Source organism: Vulpes vulpes, chromosome 14 (genome assembly GCF_048418805.1).
Source record: "Vulpes vulpes isolate BD-2025 chromosome 14, VulVul3, whole genome shotgun sequence".
NCBI lineage: Eukaryota > Metazoa > Chordata > Mammalia > Carnivora > Canidae > Vulpes > Vulpes vulpes.
This window is the reverse complement of record NC_132793.1, coordinates 56,765,631-56,786,476: the sequence shown is the minus strand read 5'-3', so window position 1 is coordinate 56,786,476 and position 20,846 is coordinate 56,765,631.

Here is a 20,846-nt window from a genome sequence, read left to right as displayed (position 1 = left end):
AGAATAACAAGACACAGAGTGTAAGTTGCAATTAAGACTACCAAAAACGTTTCCTATTTTTAAACAATCTCAAATTTTTAACACCCCAAAAATGTTTATACTGTTTTAGTTGACATGCTACTCTTCCCCAAATGCTTAAGTGTGCTCCTCACCTATGAAGACTTTTTTTTTTAAACATAATCCAATATGAAAAGTGAAGAAGGAAATTAACAATTACATATAACTGATGCGATGTCCCTTACTTTGCATCCTATCCAGAGTCTCAGGATTTAAAATTGTCCCATCATTTATATGCTCACTTTGATCATTTGATTAAAATAGTGTTTGCCAGGAGTCACTGGGTGGCTAAGTAGGTGAAGCGTTTGCCTTCGGCTCAGGTCATGATCTCATGGTCCTGGGATTAACTGTAAAAATCCCATTCTAATCAAACACTCAAATTACTAGCTTGCTTATATCAGTAGGAGCATAAGGATATCTATTTTACTCAATAGGTCATGATCCTTATTTTTACTATTTAAGTCTCAAATTTTTCCAGTTTTGACCTTTAGAAACCCATCAAAGCCAGCTCTCATGTACTTTCAATATATTCCCATTGTCCTTAAACACTTATTTTTATGGTTAAAAACAAAGTCCCAGTCTCCTCTGGTTTATCTCCTCCCCAGCCCTGGCACTTCTTCATGGTACTTTGGTTCCTTTCTGGTGGAGTGATGTTTAGAAATCAAGGATACTATGTTACTAATTGTCATTGGGGTGAAGTTGTTGTTAGTCATTTTCAGGGATAAGAGCTAGGGAACATAGGCAGGCGAAGACCTATACATGCATTTGTATACCTGTACATACAAACATACATATACATATTTCTACATCCCATATTGTGCTTTTGTCATCATTACTTTCACATATCCTATGAAACCAAAGTATTGTTACTTCGTCTTTTGCTTTACTCATTTACTTTTTATAGCAATTAAGAACAAGGACATTACTCGTTCTTTTATCTCTGCCTCATTGCCAGCAGGCAGTATGGTCAGATTTTTTTTTTTTTGTCATACTAATAAGCACATATCTCACTGCTGCTTGAATTTCAAATTTTTCAAATGATACTATTGAACATCTTTTCATATGCATACTTGCCATTCATATATCTTCTATTGCGTTCAAGCCTTTTGCTCTTTTTCTAAAAATTAGGTCATTTTCTTGAGTTTTAAGAGTTCTTTACATGTTGTGGTTATGAATCTTTTAACAGGTGATTTACAAATATTGCTCCTACTCTTGTCATGTCATGCTTGCAACAGTTGTCTTTTTCACAGCATTTTTTTTATTTTTATAAAGTCCAATTACCTTTCTCTCTCTCTCTCTGACAACACATTTTAATTTGGGGTCTAAAATTGATCTTTACTTGTGCCCTTGAGGGTTGCATGTCTGCTTTTCTCTCAGAAACTAAAGCTTTCATTTCACGAGGGATTGGAAGCCCCTAAAGCCTTTCACACAGTGCTGGTTGCTCTTGTCAGGACTTCATCACAGAGGCGGGCTTTCCTTAGTCTCCCCTCCTACCTCCAACCATTCTTGTGCGTACCTGTTGGAGCCCATAGGTAAGATCCTGAAAGTGGGTACAAATATTCCTTTTGTTTTCAGCAGGAGAATGGGTTATCTTCTCACTGGTTGTCTACATTTAGCCTCTAGCAATTTGTTTCAAAGTTTAAGTGGATTCTTACATAACTATTAAGTGTCCAGGATCTCCCCCTGCCATACTGTGTACAGTTAAGACTATTCTTGGGTCCTATATCTCTAGAGGGACATGGGGTTTTTTTGTTTTTTTGTGGGGTTTTGGTATCAGGTAATTTTTCCTGTGACAAAAAAAGTTATGACTTTTTAGGTTTCTTTTTAGCTTGTTCTTATATTTTGTTGAAAGTAACCCACTGTTTCCAACTTTCTATACCCCAAGCAGAAGCAAAACTCTGAATGATCTTTTAAATGGTCTTTTCATTAAAAATCCAGCAATAAAGTCCTCAAAGAATCAAGTGTGCTATATAGGTGTTTGTATATGTATACATATGTATACATGAAAACGAGAAAAGTTTCCATTTTATTCTTACAGTAAGTTACAAAAAGGTTAATGAAGATTTTCAAAAACTCTAAAGTGCAATGCAATTTATTACACAATTTAGGCTAATTTCATAGTTGATTTATACATTGGCATTTTATATTAGATGCCAGTGAGCATAATGAGATATAAAATTACGAGACTGCATAAAGCTTGTGAAGAGGACAGGAATATATATCAAATATAAGTTACTGTTAAAGGAATTGCTGATTACCTGTCCTTTACCCTGGGCTATTAAAGATTAACGTTTTCAAGCATAACCTCAGAAAAATATAGTCTGGGGATCCCATCTCTGCTCGCTCTATATACTAAATGAACAAATAGCAATACTTAATGAATTTTGCTCTTCATTGTGCTTTCAGTATTTTGCCTCATAGCATAAATTTTATAGCTTTACCTAAGCCAACTACTGAAATAGAACCTCCCTCCAGAAACAAAATTCTTTTAAAAACATGCCAAAAACCCATAAAGAAATAAAAAAAAAAATAAAAATAAAAAAAGTAAAAATTATGGTGTCATCTCCTCGAAAATGCAGCCAATGATAACCTCAACACAGCATTGGCTATAGATGGCAGACCAGCAATGGGACTGCCCACTGCTCATATGCCAAGTAGAAAACCCAGTGAGAAAGACCTAACCATCAGAATAGATGGAAAGGTAAAATAAAGAGTAACATGAGCACTCAAACTTCCTATGTGAAGAATACAATATAGTAAAGGTATGCTTTGGGGTCTTGAATCATTCCTCACACAGATAAGTGGGATTCCAGGCTGACTTCCAGTGACAGCTTGGTATAATACATTCCATTGGCTAAAATAAGCTGTTCATCAGATCTATTTCATGGCTAACAACTCTTCATTGTGATCCCTCCACAAAACGCCAGTTTAAGTCATTAGAGAAAAACCAGCATCTTACCTCATCACAAAGAACTTTTAAGTATGGAAAAGTATGTGGATTTAGGATTATACAACAGTTTATCCAGGGTGACAAAGATCCACGTACAAAACCCACTGAAGGAGAGCTTCATTCTTCAACTCTCTTAAGTTACATAGAATTCATGAAATTTACCCTTTATTTTTCCAGTCTAGTTCCTACCAATCCTGTTTCTTTCAAAAAGAACACCTTTTGTCCAACTCTAGCTTTTAAACGGTCTCAATTTTCAAATTTTTTAGAGTCTATCAGTAGACTCGTCATTCGCTGAGTTAATCCTTTCTCATCAGACGTGCATCTTCTCCCCATTGGGCTGCTGGCTTCTTTAGATGTTCCCTTTCTTAGAATCAAACTTTTGTTTTCCTCTTAACTCCCTAGATTCTCGATTGTCTGCCTCTTTTGCCTATCTATCCAAAGATGCTGATGTTTGAAACTGGAATGAAGTGTAGCCTAGATCACTGCTGAATGAATAGGAATGAAAAATTTTCCTGAAAGTTAAAGAGTTAAGGACTAGGATGGAAAGGCAGCCCTTATGGAGACCTTAGACTCAGAGATTGAGTTTACTTTGGTTCAATGATGGATACTTAATCTATTTCTCTCAAACCAGATGACTTCAATCTTATTACATTGCTAATCAAATAAAATTATTCAGAAATTGTATTATTCACCAATTAGGCTATTGTAGTTTTAAATTCAACCCAGAGAAAAATCTTGTATTTCTATTATAACAAGTTTACAGAAACTAAGTAGCCTTATTTTCCTGCAAACCCTGCCTTCAAACACACTGTTTAATCCCTACCCCATTTCATACATCTTCCAGGACTTCTGAGTCATTTTAAAGAATCAAAATCCACATTCAGCAACTAAGATTCACCTTCCGGTACTAAAAATCCTCATCTGGTCTAAATGAAAACTTTAACCTCCCATTCAACCCAAAACTTTCCTCCTCCAGCACAAACCTGAACTATTGTTCATATCCGTAGTGGGAGATATACAATCATCTTTCACTTCCACTGGACTCCTTTCCCCTCCATTTTCTGGCTTTTCTAGCGCCAATGAGAAACTTTGAGAAACCAGATACAATTTTATATTTACACTTCTCTGACTCCTACTGTATGACCTCCAATATTCTAAATGGTAGATAAAGAACGTAGTCTTTTTTGTGCAGGATGGATAAAGTTCCTTAAAAGTCCCATGAGGACTCGGGCCTTTCACTTTTTCTAGGTATAGGCTATCACACTTGACGTGAAGTCTTATGATCCATCCCTGTTTGACACTTGCAGAAGCATGCGATACAACCTACTTTTGGACTGTGACCCAGCAGGTTACCATCTATGGCTTTTAAAGGACTATCTTTGCCAGAAAGATTAAAGGACGAGGCAGTTCTTTTCCATTATGCCACTCAATTCATGTGGCTTCCTGGTTTTTAAGCATAATGATAGGTCTTGAATAAATGTGTTTATTAAAGATTCTCTTATGTGAATCTGGTTATTAAAGATTCTCTTATGTTGGGTGCCTGGGTGGCTCAGGTAGTTAAACATCTGCCTTCAGCTCAGGTCATGTTCCCAGGGCCCTGGGATGAGTGCAGCATCAGATTCCCTGCTCAGAGGGAGTCTGCTTCTCCCTTTCCCTTCCCCTGCTCGTGTTCTCCCTCTCTTTCTCTCACATTCTCTCTCAGAAATCTTTGGGGAAAAAAAAAAGATTTGCTCATGTAAAGAAAGTACAATAATGATAAAGGATTGATACTGGCATATTCTAAAGACGCAAAAATTGGTTATTCTCAAATATACCACTGTAGTAAATAAATGCATCATTGAACAGAGTCCGCCCCCTTTTCTTTGAAAGTATTTTATTAATGTTTATCTGTAAAACATCTAGAAAGATTGAAGTCTTCAGCTCTTTACAATCTAGATCTATCCTTCCAGGATACTGAAAACACTACCAATGTCAAGGAGAGTCTTCTTTGACAGTATTAAATGTAAACACACAATCACAAATTCCCCTTACCTACATTTACCCTCCTTGTAATTTTTATATATTTTACTTTGTAACATACCAGCGGAGACATTGAATGTCAGTTGTATTCAGAATAATGAATTTGAAATTGCCAGTGACAAAAGTTTCCACTGTCAACTTCTATTTACACACCAAAAAAATAGAGGGTGGTGGATTTTACAGACCTGACACTGAAGCTTTTTTATATTGCAGACTCACAGCATCGTACAAAGCAAAAATGCCAAATAATTCACACATGGGCAAATATACGCCGCAATAAGAGGAAACAAAATCTATTCATGCAACCATTTTCTACTTAAATGCTTCTTTGCACATGCTGGAGTTTGCCTGAAGTGCCAGACTCCACAACACCAGGTAAATATATAAATGCAATTTGTATACGAGATTGAATACGGTTAACAAATATTTAGCTTTGTGTTATTCTATTTGTTTGTAAAATGCTTACTTCAAAGAGAAGAAGGTCTTAAAAAAAGAGAGAGAGAGAGAGAGAGAATGTGGTCCAGGGCTGCTTCTAAGGCAGAAATGACAAAGGGTGGAAAAACAAAATCCCAGTATAGTAATCCTTCTCCCTACCCACACTACCCAAGTTGAAACAAACACTAGATACGTTTTGGAAAGGATAAACACACGCACACACATACAGAGAAGTGCCTGGGGGTTTCCTGGCATTCTCTATACCTCTTGTATGCTCCTGCCAGTTAACTCTCCAAACTTCTGTACTAGGTCTTTTTGGTCCAGGATGAGCATCTGAATAGAAAGCATTATAAACACTGCCCCCATGCCTTTTGCCCTTTTGTTTGTTTGGGCTAACTGAGAACCCAGTGGGATACTGAAGGGAAGGATAGAGCAGAGAGGTGGAAGGGTAGTCAGGATATTTATTCTTCAGCTCGCTCTCTGAGAAATCACCACAGATTGGCAAGATCTTCCACCCCCCACTGAAGGTCACAGCTTCACTCAAGGTGGCTCCCCTCCACAAGGTGGTCTTCTTCCAGGTTGTAGAAACAATTCCCTTTCCTTGTTTCTCTAAGTCAAGAGTGACAACATCTGTTACTCACTCCAGGATACAACCTTCAACCACTTTTAAAAATATTCCTTTTATTAAGCCATTATTGAGTCATCCAATTTGGGATGTGTCACGGTTTCCTGCTGGAACCCTGCCTGCCAGACATGCGGGTAGTCATTATAGCTGCTTCATTCTCCATCATACACTAAGTTGTAGGAACAATGCATGACAAGGGCACATAGGAATTGTCTAAATCAAGAAAGGAAAGAAGGAAGAAAAGGAACTAGAGAGGGAAGAAAGAAGAAACCTGGATTTACATTTACATTTAAGATTAACAATGGAAAGGCTTACCTGCTTTTATGTTCCCTCTTTTAGTTATTACCTGGGAAGAGCATCCAGACTAATTTAGTGAGTCTCTGTCTTAAATCTTTCCTCCAATATCTCACCTGGACTCTTAAGATGGCTTTGACTGCTTTCTCCTTTTTGACTTTAGATCTACAATTCATTCTCTGTATAGCAATTGGGTTGGTTTCCCTAAAAATGCATACTTTACCCCTGCAGCTTTCAAGCTACTCCCAGGCTTATAGGTCAAGTCTAAACTCTTGAATGTACCACATAAAATCTGCTATCTCTAGTTCCAACCATCCACCTTACATTTATCAAATTATTGACAACCCTCAAACCTTGTTCCAGGATACAAAAGATACCACATGAAACAGCAAATATCCACTGAAATTATATTTAGCCATTTTGCTTAAACAGGAAGTCCAAACAAACAAAAGGTACATATACTAGTAAGAAAGATTAGGGACTTTAAAATGTGGGCCATAGAAATAAGCTGAGGTTGAAGAAGGACTAAAAGAATAATTTAAAAATGTCTTTCGGATCACAAAATCCCATTATTCCAGATACAAGTTACTATACCAAAACTAAAATTTCCTTGCATGCTTAAATTTTTAGTTTATAATATAAAAATACAGTTCCAATTTAAGGGGATTATTTTTTCATTTAAATATTTTAGAATTACTTTTCTTCTCCCCCCTCTGTAATTACCTATTTCAGTGGAGGAACCCAGCTAATCCAAGGGGAAGCCTAATGGAATGAATTTGATATACCAAAAAAAAAAGTTATTAAAGGAACTGTTTAGAAAAGCAATTAATCAACAGAGTAGGACACACTTATTGTGTTGTTCTTATCATGATGTTCAAGCTAAACACCATGCTTTTTGGTGCTATTTCACATATCTTGCAGAACATAATTATAGAATTATAGACTATCTACCCAGGATGGATGTCTAATCTCCAACAGATCACATACATCTTGTCCCATTTGTTTTGCTCCCCTTTCATATCCATTACAATGACTGTCAGTTTGACACAATTTTAGAACAAAGATTATAAGATTATACCTGGTTATCTATCACCCACAGAAGGAAAATGCAATGTTTCTCATCTCTATTATACTAGCTTTTTTTCCATCCGCTTTCAACATTTATAGCTAAGGAAAGGAGGTGCCAAATTGATAAGGTCCTATCAGTGAATACCACAATAAGACAGCTGCACACTTCCATGTATAAGCTTCTCATCTATTGGTTGTACTTAGGATCTTCTTGACTATAAGCCAATTTACACAATCTCAAGTCAAAAGGCAATTGTTCACTGTAAGAATGTTGAGCATGACTTTGCATTTTGCCATCAAATCGTTGACTAGGACCCCAAATGAAAATCAGAGGCTTTAAACATTCCCCATTTTCCTACAATTGACCCAATTATTCACCAATGTTAGAGGTTCAGTTCTCCCAGAAAGTAGATTCTGAGACAGAGTTTAGCACACAAGGTATTTAGAAAAGATCACTGCCAGGATGTCCAACTGTGGAAGCCAGATGAAGAATCAGAATTGAGCAGAGGAAGAGATCAGATTGCCATACAGGTTTTAGAGGCTCACCAGACTCAAGAGTCAACTAGAGCTAAAGGGATTCTTCGGAATAAGCCTGCTTTAGGAACAAAACAAGCGAGCCTTTATACCTCTGTCTCTATCACTTACTGCATGTAAATGAACCCTGAAAGGACATGTCTTTGGGTGAGACACCTCTACAGCTGAGACTCAACCTATCCTAGATTCCCCCTCACAGCTCCTACCTCTGCTGGTCTCCAGGGCTTATCTGGTGACATGACCCAAACTCTCATTCCAAAGCAGATTAGGCCCCAAATTGGCATGCTGTTTTCAAACTAGAATTGCTTTAACTGTTCATTTATAGTTAAAACAAAAACAATAAACAACAACAAAAACACCACACAAGGCAAGGCAACAAGAATATATTAATCTGTTCAGGCCTTCCTAAAAGACTGTCACAGACCAGGTTTGAACAATAGATTTCATTTCCTATAGTTCTGGAGGCTGGAAACCTAAGATCAAAGTCCAGTAGGGTTGATTGATGGTGAGGCCTCTCTTCCTGGCTTGCAGACAGCCGCCTCCTCACCAGGGCTTCACATGGCCTTTCTTCTTTACATGTACAGAGAGAATACATACTCTGGTAGCACAGCTCTTCCTCTTCTAAGGATACCAGTCTTGTTGGGTCAGGGCTCTTCTTAGGGGCTCACTTAACCTTAATTACCTCTGAGTACTCTATCTCCAAGTGTAGTCATATTGAGCATTAGGGCTTCAACATAAGCCTCGGGGGAAGGAATACAATTCAAACCATAAGGAGGAAGACCCAAGGGGTACCTAAAGACTTTACATTGCCCAGCCCAATTGTGTATCAAAAGCCCTACTTCCTTCTGATGGTCAGGATTATTCCTGCCAAGATGTTATCTCCACCTCTCATCTATTAGTCTCTGGACATAAAAGTCCAAAGTGCCCAGCTGCCTGATATAGATTGCAATCCATTTGGAACCAGGCAATTACTGCTCACTAAGGGGACAAGGATATCCAGCCCTGAAGTCTAGAGTTGCACGGATAGGAAGCATCCAGCCCCACTCAGATAATTTTAAGTAAGAGTAACTGAGATCACTCCTGCTTCTGCTCTTTGTTTCTGTCAAAAATAAACATAGGTAAGCATTGGTTAAAGTGGTGAAAACAGATTGTACTCAGTAATGAGTGACAGGAGGATAAAGGGTTGAGCACAATTCTGATTTGTGCAAAGGTACTTTGGACATCCTAAGTGAGAATGAGGGAGGGAGAAGACATTATGCATATAAAACACATTTTAAAATTTTAGTCATGGGGCACCTGGGTGGCTCAGTGGTTGAGTGTCTAACTTTGGCTCAGATCCAGGGTCGCAGAATCGAGTCCCAAATCAGGCTCCTCACAGGGATCCTGCTTCTCTCTCTGCCTAGGTCTCTGCCTCTGTGTCTTTCATGAATAAATCAATAAAATCTTTCAAAAAATAAAAAACATATACCTGCATATCTCAAACTGCATGGTCCTAAATATATTCAATATTTCTCTGTAATGAATCCCACATTCTACAATGCAGATTCAAGCATCTAAAAAATAAATTTTTCATAAAGTAAAGCTCACCATGTATTCTCTGAGAAAAACAATGAGCTTTTGATGAATTGTTAAATGACTTAGCTATAAAAGAACAAGATTTATTGCCCTACAAAAGCTAACTCCTTGATGGAATTTACTCTGTCTTCATTTCACAGAAAGAAAAATAAAATCAAAGTGTCTGCTATTGTCCTTCAGTACCTGTCAATGTCATTTGAAACCTCATTATTGTGTAAAGGCCAAATGCATGGGGTTGCATCAACCATTGCACTAAAGTATGTCAGAGGAGAAGAGACAAAATATGTGGTTACAGAATCCTATATTGCCCTAGCTTTCATCACTCTGGTTGGAAGTCATCCATCTCCTGAACCATGGCACAAATATTAATATGTTGAGGGATATAGTTTCTAGTTCAACTTAAGCATTTGCTTAAAGTGGATTCTGGGATCTCTAAAATCCTCTGAACTCAGTAAAATAAAGCTCAATAATTTTTTAGTTTAAATTGTTGCATTGCCATCTTGTGCCTGCAGAAGAAATTGATGATCCCTGGGAGCCTCTCCCTCTGCTTGGAACTTGGGTTATAACCACCCCCCTGACTTATGGGAAGATGAAAGGGCTCTGTTGCTCTGACTGGCAGCCATCGGACCTGATAGAGGACAGAAATATAAACTGGGGATGTGACTGCTGAACAGGAAAAAAAAAAAAAGCATCTCCTAAATTAAGGGTAAAAGTAGAAACCAAGTGAAAATCTGAAAGGGTCTTGGTATGAAGGATCATGCAGTGCTCCATAGAAGACAGGGAAGTCACATTTGCTCAGGAGCCTCTACTGTTTTCTCTAACTTGAGCAATTTCAGAATGAATGCTTTCAATAGCGTAACAGATTGAACATCCAATTCATGCAGTTAGATATCAACTTTAAGCAGAAACCACTGTGAGCAAAGGGTCCCTGTGTGGCTGATTTGAGAGCTCCACTAAGGCCCGCATCAAGGCAACTACTACCTATTAGCTGCTCCACATATATGGTGTTTATTTCCAAAATTCTGTTCATCATGGAAAAATGCTACTGATGAAATAGTTCTTGCTACCCTTCAGCTAGTCCCAACCAAACTGGAAAACACCTGAATTGCTTATTAGCTTCAAAGTACCATTTTCCACTTCCTTTAAATCCCTAAATGTCTATAAATCTTAAAAATGCTACATGTTTTCTTACTACAATCTCCCACTGGCTTGAGATATGTGGATTTTTATAAACAGCCGAAATGTAGGTCTAGCTCCACTTCAATAAAAGATATCTACCCCCCTGTATTTATTTTATTGCCTGTTAACGGGTAGGTATTCAAGATTACTATTTGGGGAAAATGCACTGTCCTTATACACATGGATGCTCACTTTAGATGCTAGCAGAGCCATCACTCCATCTCAGATAATGGTCTATATCTGAATCATCTGTAATTGCAGAGTGGTCAGCAGATCTCTACGGACATTTGGAAATGCACTTACAAAATTGCCTTGCTCTTGAAATAGAAGGCAACAATAAAGAGAAATCATTTTCATAGGAATCAAGATTGTACTCAATTATCAATCCTCTGAATACTTATTTTAAGGAATCCTTGTAGAGACAAATATCATTTCAGGAATTTTTAACTCAAGGAAATAGAAAATAATTTATAAAGAAGAGCTATGTGGCAAGTCAAAACCCTGGTTTCAATTTTAATTGACATCTTTACTCAGGTGCAAGGATTGATGAAAGCAACAAACTGGTGAGACTACTGGGTCATTGTAAAACTTGCAGTATAAAAAAATCTACAAAATGCCAGCTTGGGTCAAAGTTTAAGAAGCATTTGTGCACATTTCTGTTATTGTGTTGCAGAGGACCCAGCTTGAGTCTTTTGCTAGAAATCAGAGTTAACCAGGCCTGATAGATGTTTCCCGAAGGAGGTGTGCAAGCAGGTTAATTTTTGCACCCTGCACTAATCTTTAAGAGACACAGATGCATGAAGTCTTAGTCTATTCTCAGACTGGAAACTGGGCCGAATGGTAGGCGGGACTGCAGGCATGTGTAATTGAGCTATTGTCACGACATACTAGACTTGATGCTAGTCCTAAGAAAACAGAAGCTTGAATCAGAAGATGAACATTCTCGGCCACTCTGCTAAATACTCATCAAAGCTCTACAGTCTGTAGCACCTGCCACCTGGGTCCCATTTTTGAAAGGATCAGAATCCAGGCTCTGGCATAGACACTGGCCTTGTCAAGGGGGGGCATCAGCTCTAGTGATAGACACATACCCATGCTTTTCACAACCAACAGCCACCACAGAAAGGGCCAGAGCCGCTGAGGAAGAATACAGCAGATCTTCACAAGGTAATTGGAGAGAGATGAGCCTGCTACCTTTTCTGCCCTCTCTTCCTCTTCTGAAGGGTTGGCACGAGCACCATAATGAAGAGCAAGGCTTCTAACATATAGCAGTAGCCTATGGTTATCTGGTAAGGTAAAAATCCAGGCCAGAGAAATCCCCTTACTACTAACCCATAGTCTGTTCCCTCCTAACTGCCTTATAAAGGTATAGAGTAGTTGGGTGCAGGTTGTTCACCTCAAGTCTTTACCGAGAGAAGATGGAGTATCGCCAAGCCAGACTAGCCCTTTGTGTTCTAATCTTTATGTATCAGCATAATTGAAAACTTATTCAGACTTCAGGATTTTTATTGTTGGTGATATGTATTAATTTGAAAGCATGCAGCTTAATTTTGTGATAATCAGTTGATCTCAAAGTACAGGCTCTGAAAAAAAGAATATGCATTTAATGTGACAGCACAATTGATGTGAAAATTATAATTGGTTAATGAATACAGAACACTTGGATAATATTCATTTTTCTGACTACCTTCATGGGTTTCCTTCAATTATGTTTACTATCACATATTCCTTTTCATTTTTAACTTCCATTTACCACAATAGGAAAAATATACACGTTAACTGGAACAAACCTCAGAATAACAGGAGAATATACACCCACAAGTGTCCTGGACAATTAGCATGGGGGGTATTGTTCCTCAAGGCCAACATTCTTGAAGCCTTACGAGAACCAGATCTGAAATAAGGTCACTCTGACAGCTCCGAGAGCTCTCAGAAAACCCAAAAGCCTCATCAATTTCTAGCTCTAACTCTAGCATCTTGCTTGTACTCTCCTGTACTCTCATGTTGCCTTTCCTTCAGCAGCAGCCTGAATTGGCCTGGCACGCGAAACAGTAAATACAGGAAGAATAATGAAGACAAGATTTGTCAGGAAGACAACAGAGTCAAAGAAATTTGACCTTTACTTCAGGGAACCACTAAACTAACATGCAAAGGCATGTGTGATTGAAGATTAAGAGTGATTCACCTATCCCAGGAAAGCTACAGAAGCCTATGAAACTCTCAATCTCTCCACTCTGGTCTGAAAGAACAGTCTCTTCCCCTCTATCCTCTCCACAAGGCTTAGTAGGCCACCTCATACTTTCCAAATTCCACATGAGCTAGCCCAACACTTTTTTTTTTTCTCCAAATTTCACTCAAGATACACTGTATTTCAGTAAGAACCATCCAACCAAATAGTTCAAGGAAGTAGGGGGAAAAAATCTAAGCCTGGAAATTATCTCAGACTGTCTAAACATATAGACTGAAAGAAATATAAACTGAATTACAACAAAAAAGCCGATTTGGTTTCCATGATTACAACAAAAAAAGCAGAAACACTTTCTCATTTACATCTAATATAAATAATATACTTTTTTTTCCCCCAATTAGATTTTCCTCATCTTTTTGAAAATACATTTCCCCTGGTTATTAAGAACAAGTAGTTTTGAAGACATCTGTAGCTCCTGAACATAATTAAAACTATCATTTCACAATGATTCTTACTGCATTTTGTTATCCATGCTTTATTTTATATCCATGCTTTTATTTTAATTGAATTCACTTAACTACATCTGTCATTGTTACCCACTATTTTTTCAAAATCTCTTGATGGCAAACGCCATGTTGTTGAGTCACACTGAGTTCATATAATCAAATCTGGAACTCTTCACCATTAAGCACAAATATTTAGACTACTCTTATCTCCATAATTATATTAGGATTGATGTCACTTTCCTATTTATTACTTTCTACTTCACATACTCAAGACAGTGTCACACTTTGTCCTGAGTGGACTAGAACATATTTCTATTTTTATCATTATTTAAAAAGGGGAAGGGAGACAGAACATAAAGACTCCTAACTCGGGGAAACGAACTAGGGGTGGTGGAAGGGGGGAGGAGGGCGGGTGTTGGAGGGGAATGGGTGACGGGCACTGAGGTGGACACTTGACGGGATGAGCACTGGGTGTTTTTTCTGTATGTTGGTAAATTGAACACCAATAAAAATTAATTAAAAAAAAAAAAAAAAGAAAATATCCTAGATTGCTTTGCTAAGATTTTAAAACATAGTTCACAAATATTTTTAATAAGTGGTGCATTTTTATAGTCTAACAAAAGTTACTTGTAATTTACTTTTATTAATGGCTACTATCAAGAATTAAACTTGTAACGAACACTGGGTGTTCTATGCAACTGATAAATTATTGAACACTACATCTGAAGCTAATAATGTACTATATGTTGGCTAATTGAATCTAAATTAAAAAGAAACTGCTCTGGCACATATTATAATAGATCAACAGAAAAAAAAAGATCAACAGAAATAATGTGTTGAAGTCAGGCTAGCTAAATTTAAGACTGATTTGCCTTATTGTTGATCTTCATCCTTGGAAAACAATTTCATATTCATAGAAAAAACCATTAGCATTAGTATGATAGAGAACTCTACCTTCTGTCTTTCCTGGTGTTTACCATAGTTTTTTAAATATAAATTCATCTATCTAGTCATGCTATTGGAAATAGATCATTTTATCTTCATTCCCCAATTATATCCTATTTCTCTCATACAACAATGATTGCCATGTTCACTTTACTGCTCTGTTTCTATTTGATTAGGCAGCTGTTGCTAAATTATCCTAATTCTCACATTCATCCTACACAAAGGAAATCAAAAGTCTTTTGAACTTCATTTCAAATGGCTGATACCATGTATAGTCCTATGGTTTAGGAGTCTATCTTTTCCAAAAGTGCAAATAATCTTTCCACTATTAAAATTTTAAAAATGACGATCAGCCTTACAAAGTCCCTGAGCAGACAAAAACCAATTTAGTCACACAAAGCTTTATTTAGCTTATTTTACAAGATCAACTTTGACCTACATCATTGCTTGTTTATGCCTCTGGAATTTATAAGCAAAACTCAGACTGTTTCCCAAGACTGAAATGAGGTAACCACGAACCAATTTTCTATCATTTAAGAAAATTCTAATATTAGATCCAATCACTGGAGAATCACCGCTGCTTTCTCACTATATAACCTGCTTTATAACAATATACACCTGAGCCTTGTTCCATATTTTGGTTTCAGGGCTTCTGATTGTGAACTGTTTTCTTGTCATCTGCACAATAAATTCTTATGATTATGACTTCACCTATTCGTTTTTTTTTATTCTTGAACTTTTGATACCACCTCCTTCAAAAATTCAGGTTTTAAAAATATCACTGTAGGATATCTACATCTAGAGAAGGAGAATTGGATTGTACCAAACCAACCTTCCTAATAAAAACAAGTCAAAACTATGAAGAAAAAAATTTTAGTCTATTTGACAACATGAAGGACCTACAAAAGCTTTAAGGTATTTGTGGTAGATGAATTTCCAACATGTCCTCAGTTCTCCACTCCTCCCTCCCTTGGGCGCCCACCCTCTTTGCAATTTGAGTTAATAGATCAAAGATGGGATCTCTTCCAAAGATGGCGTCCCCACATACAGGTGGATCTGTGACTTGCTTTTAGCCAACAGAATGTACATGATAGGTTGTTCCAGGCTTCAACTTTTTCTCTTTTCCCTCATGGATCCCTACCAATGCCATGTGAACAGGGCTAGTGAATGAGACACCCAGCCTTAGAGCCAACCAACCTTCAGGAAGAGAACCATTTAGTTACTTGTTCTTGGTTTAAGATAAATGAAGAAACCCAACTGAAACAAAAGAAGTCCTCAGCAGCATCCAGACTAATGTACAAATCTACAAAATCAAAGTTACATAAATGTTTGTTATTCGATGCTGCTCATTTGCAGAGTGGCTTGCTTTACACAAGGGGCTAAAATATCCCAAGAAAAAAAGTATCACAAACTCAGATCCAGTGACTCCATCCCTCAACAAATAAAGGAGGAGTAAAGACATTCTCAAACAAAGGAAGATCAAAAGAATTTGTCGCTAGACTTACCGTTGAAGAATGGCTAGGTGCACCTGTCCTCTACTTGCACCCCAGCTGCCACCGCACGCCCACCCCCGGCCCCCCGCATCAAGGGCCTGGGTTACCTGTGCACCACGGCCTCCCCCGTCAAGGTGACCAGAGTTGCCTCTCGCCTGTCCTCCCGGATGCCAGCGGGTAGCTTCTGCTCCCAGGCCCTGTCCCCCGGCAATGTGCCTCTGTGGCCCCCCTGAAGTTTGGTCCTCTGGCTGGGCCTGGCCTGCACTGCGAGCCGCCCCCGGTATAAGATCATCTGCATCAACGAGGGGCAGCTGCGGAAATATTGGAGATAGCAACATCTACTGAGGAAACAGGAATCAAACATAAATGAAAAAAATTTTCAAGCCAAAAAAATATAGAATTCTGTTGCCAAATAATAATAATAATAATGCCTAAGAGGGAATAATATGCATTGGGCTTAGTAAACAGGCTACTCCTGAACCAAAACACCTGTCACCATTGTAAAATGGCTTCAAGGCTTCAGTCCCATATTTCACACTGAATACTTCACTTTCTCTAATGAGAAAATATACCGTAGGTTGGCGCTAACTGCAGTCCTAGAGCAATCTCAGAGAAGATATCTAAGGATGTTGCTTTCTCACCTAAAGCTCAGGTCTCACAGCTGTAGATGAATCAAGTACTGGGGAAGTACAAAGTAAGTTGCTAAATTGTGATCATGGTCATTTGCTGTGAATCGAAATTAAAACCTGATTTTTACCCATGACCCATGACCCAGCTAAAGAATCCCACTCTAGACACATCAAACATAAGATCACTGCCAAAGAGAAACCAAAGGTCCACAGGTGAAGCTAGAACTGCTTCACAAACGATAGGTGTCTATTTAATGGACACTTTCCCTCCCATTCTCCTCAATTCCATTATCCTCTTCTTCCATTCAGGAAAATAAACAAGCGATTAGTGTAGTTTTCTTCCTCTTTAAACACATTTAATTTCTTCTCAAAAGAACTTGCCCCCCCCTATCTCTTTTTGCTTAATAAATATAATTAGATACATGTTGACCATTTCTATGACCACATTATTAACTTCCTCCTGCCCATTTCATATCCTTCTAATTCTGTAGGCTTAAAAAAAATGGCAGCTATAAATTTTAAAGGTTACTCCCAACAAATAAAATCATGAAAAGAGTTTCTAAATTTTAGGCTTTCAATTTATTCAAATCCATTTAATTAGGAAAAAAACTACTTTTTTTACAATGTAACATTCATTTTTGCCTTAACCATAGATGCTCAAGAGTAGTTATCCCATATTATGATTTAGCTGACCTTAGGTTGAGTAGCGTAAACTAGAAGTGAGTATTTGTATGAATGGAAAATGGTGTAACTTATAATCCAATCAAAAATATCAAATATCTATGAATTAAACAATGAAAGATCTATAAGGCCTCTATGCATAAAGTTACAAACCATCACTGAGTAGAATTAAGACATAAATGAGTGGAGAGATAAAACACTTGTGAATCAGAAAACTCAATGCTGTGAATATATTATGTCTCTGTTCGTTGATTTGTAGATTCAATGTCATACCAATCAGAATCCAGGCAGGTCTTTTTATGGAAATCGTACAGAAATATTTCATTGTCAATATGTCAATAAAGCCAAATGACACACATATTCTCAGTCTCCCTTCTATGAGACAACTCATTTTTAGTTATGGAAACTGAATTCACATTAAGCACTAAATAAGCACGTATCTACTAGCTTTTTAAGAAACCCATTGACAGAAAGAAATGAAGCCAATGAAGAGATTCCTGATCTCAACCCCTTTGGATGGCTTTGTTGATTTTATAATTGTTTTAAATTTGAGAGGAATAACTAGTTTGTATGTTGTTGTGTTTCTGTGTGGCCTTAGGCAAAAAATTAGAATCTGCAGGCCATTTATCCCTCTTTTGTGTGTGGTTTTAAAGCCAAGAGTATAAAATATACTTGGTATTTTGCTTTTCATAATGAAGAGAGGTGCAATCTGTGCTGAAAGGGTTAAGTTCGGGGCACATTTCACTACACATTATAAAGCACTTATGGGATAATAACCATTTCAATTATATCCAGTCAGGGAATAATACTCAAAAATTATTTTAGTAAAATCTCATTTCTATTCTTCCAAATAAGCAACTCTTTCCTTCTAAAGCCATGTTTTTCAAAGTGGAGTCAAAACTTTCCCTGAACATATGAGCTTTTGCCAAGGCACAGAACTCTGAGGCAGGCCTGTATCCTCAATTTATCAACAATTTGTATTCTTTCTGTCTTCTCATTTTGCACTGCTCTCATAGATATCCTTGTTGCTTTGCTTTTTTTTTTTTTTTTTAGTTTCTCCTTCTCTCTTCTTTTATTGGTATTGCCTTACTATCTTTTCTCTCTGCCTTCCTTCTTGTCCTTCTCTCTACTCCCTCTCTTCTTCACATATAGCCACAAGTGTTATTTCCCTCATTTCTCTTCCGGATGGTTGTTCCACTGATACAGTGAGATGTTGGGAGCAAAAGGAAGCTACTCACGAACAAATAATGATAATTTTGCAGCAACAGCAGTTCTTATTATCCAGATAATTTGTGGTGAGCAGATATGGGCTAATATGCACATGGCTGGGCCCATAAGAACGTCTCACTCTGCAGTTCAAACAGGGCCAAGTGTTGGACAAGGTACGTGAACCAGACTATATGGAATCCTTCTCTGGTGATTTTTATGTTGCTGTTAATGGAAAAGACCTTATACCTCTCTCAGGATGTTCACTAGACAAAACTCCAGAGATACTCAAGACCATGAAGTCTTGAGGCTCTTAAAGTCTTCACCTGATTGGATGAGGCTCATCTACATGATGATGAGTGTTCTGCTTTCATTAAAGCCTACTGGTTCTAAATATTAATCATATTTTAAAAATACTTTCCTGGCAACATCTGGACTAAGGTATAACCACAAAATTGGGCATCATTGCATTGTCCAGTTGACATATAATATTAACCATTGCAAAAGTATGTGAACAACTAAGTGTTTACAGATGATTTTAGTTAAGACATTGATAAACTTTCTGAAATAGCTATTTGTATCATGTTTTAGTGTGACTTAAAGAAGCATAACTGAAATACTAAATCCATGATATTAAACAGATTATCACAAAGAATAATTCCAAGGTTATTTAAAGTAAAAATAAATGTATTAATTAAGTAATAGTACAAGTTGCATGCATCAAAAATTTGAAGGTAGGACTAAAATGACTGAAGTTTGGAAAATCCTGGCCTAAGAAGAGCTGGTACCATTACAGATGAAAATATCCTTTAATGTTAATAAAACTTGGGATGCCTGAGTGGCTCAGTGGTTGAGCGTCTGCCTTTGGCTCAGGTTGTGATATCAGGGTCCTAGGATCAAGTCCCTCATCAGGCTCCCTGTGGGGAGCCTGCTTTTCCCTCTGCCTATGCTTCTGTCTCTCTCTCTCTCTCTCTCTCTGTCTCTCATGAATAAATAAATAAAATCTTTAAAAAATAATGTTAATAAAACTAGTAGATATTTTCCAAAGAGTAAATTTTGATCAATGAAAGCCATATGCTAAAAATACCATAGGAGACACATTCTTTGCAGTTAGAAATGACCAATGAGGTAAAAGCAGAGATTGGGTATGGCTTCTGGGAAATATTTTGCCCTTTGCCCTTCCTCTTTTCTATAGCTTAGAAAAAGGCTACAACTTCAACAGCCATACTGTTCTACAAGTCAAGCCTAGGATGAAAGCTACATGTTAAGGGTGGCAAAATAGAAAGACATAAGTAGCCAGGGGCCCTGTTGTTCTTGACACCAACATACTATTCTGTGGCTGCCCACCTCTAATTTATTACACATAAAGAAAGAGATAAACCTTCCCCTTATTGAAGCCACTTTAAATGGATTGCTGCTCTGGCTGCTGAGTGCATCCTAACTGCTACAGGAAGGTCTTTCAGGAAATTGAAGAAGGAAAAACGCTTAACCAGCTGGAAAGTTAGAATGAGATGTTAGAAACAGGACATGAAAACAACTGCTAAAATCAGTTCTAAAACTGACAATAGCTCAGGTAAGAAACTGACAATTTTTGCAGTATTTAAGACTAGTTGACAATGTTATCATGGTATTTTTTTTCCATTTTAAGATTTAATCCTTCTTGAGTCTTGTTTTAGTTGAAATGTGGTATAGAAATGTGAGTATGGCCCCCTCACAATCAATAAGCTTCAATGTTGCACAGTTCTGGGTAGGGACAAGCCAAGACTGACAAACTGCAAAAGGAAACATCAGAGGGTCTATATAAGCTAAAGGATTAAAATGCAAATTATGAGGACACAGTAAAAATAACTAGAGAAAAAGATCACTAAAGAAAAATGAACACTATTCTTCCAGTTTATGGATAATTTAATGACTGTTAACCTTTCATGGTCTTTACCATTATGTTAAATTCAGAATAATAAAATCTGAATTCGGGCAGCCTGGGTGGCTCAGTGGTTTAGCGCCACCTTCAGCCCAGGGCCTGTTCCTGGTGACCCAGGATTGAGTCCCACATCGGGCTCCCTGAATGGAGCTTGCTTCTCCCTCTGCCTGTGTCTCTGTCTCTGTCTCTGTCTCTGTCTCTCTCTCTCTCCCTCTCTCTCATGAATAAATGTTTAAAAAAATAAAAAAAATCTGAATTCACCAAATAGGCTTATTTATATTTTCCTAATGACTTCTTCACTTTCCATAATAAATTATTATGAATACTTTAATAATGAAATTTTCTTGTGTATGGAATATCAAACAAAATAAGTAAAATGAAATAATTTTTAAATAAGTACCTACTGGACAATTGAAGAGTACAATACTTTACTACACACAGAGTGATTATAAGCAGTTTCTTAATTGGAAATAAGATATGAGGTTAAGATAACGACTCTATAAATGGTAACAGCCATGAGGACAAGCTATTTCAATACTAA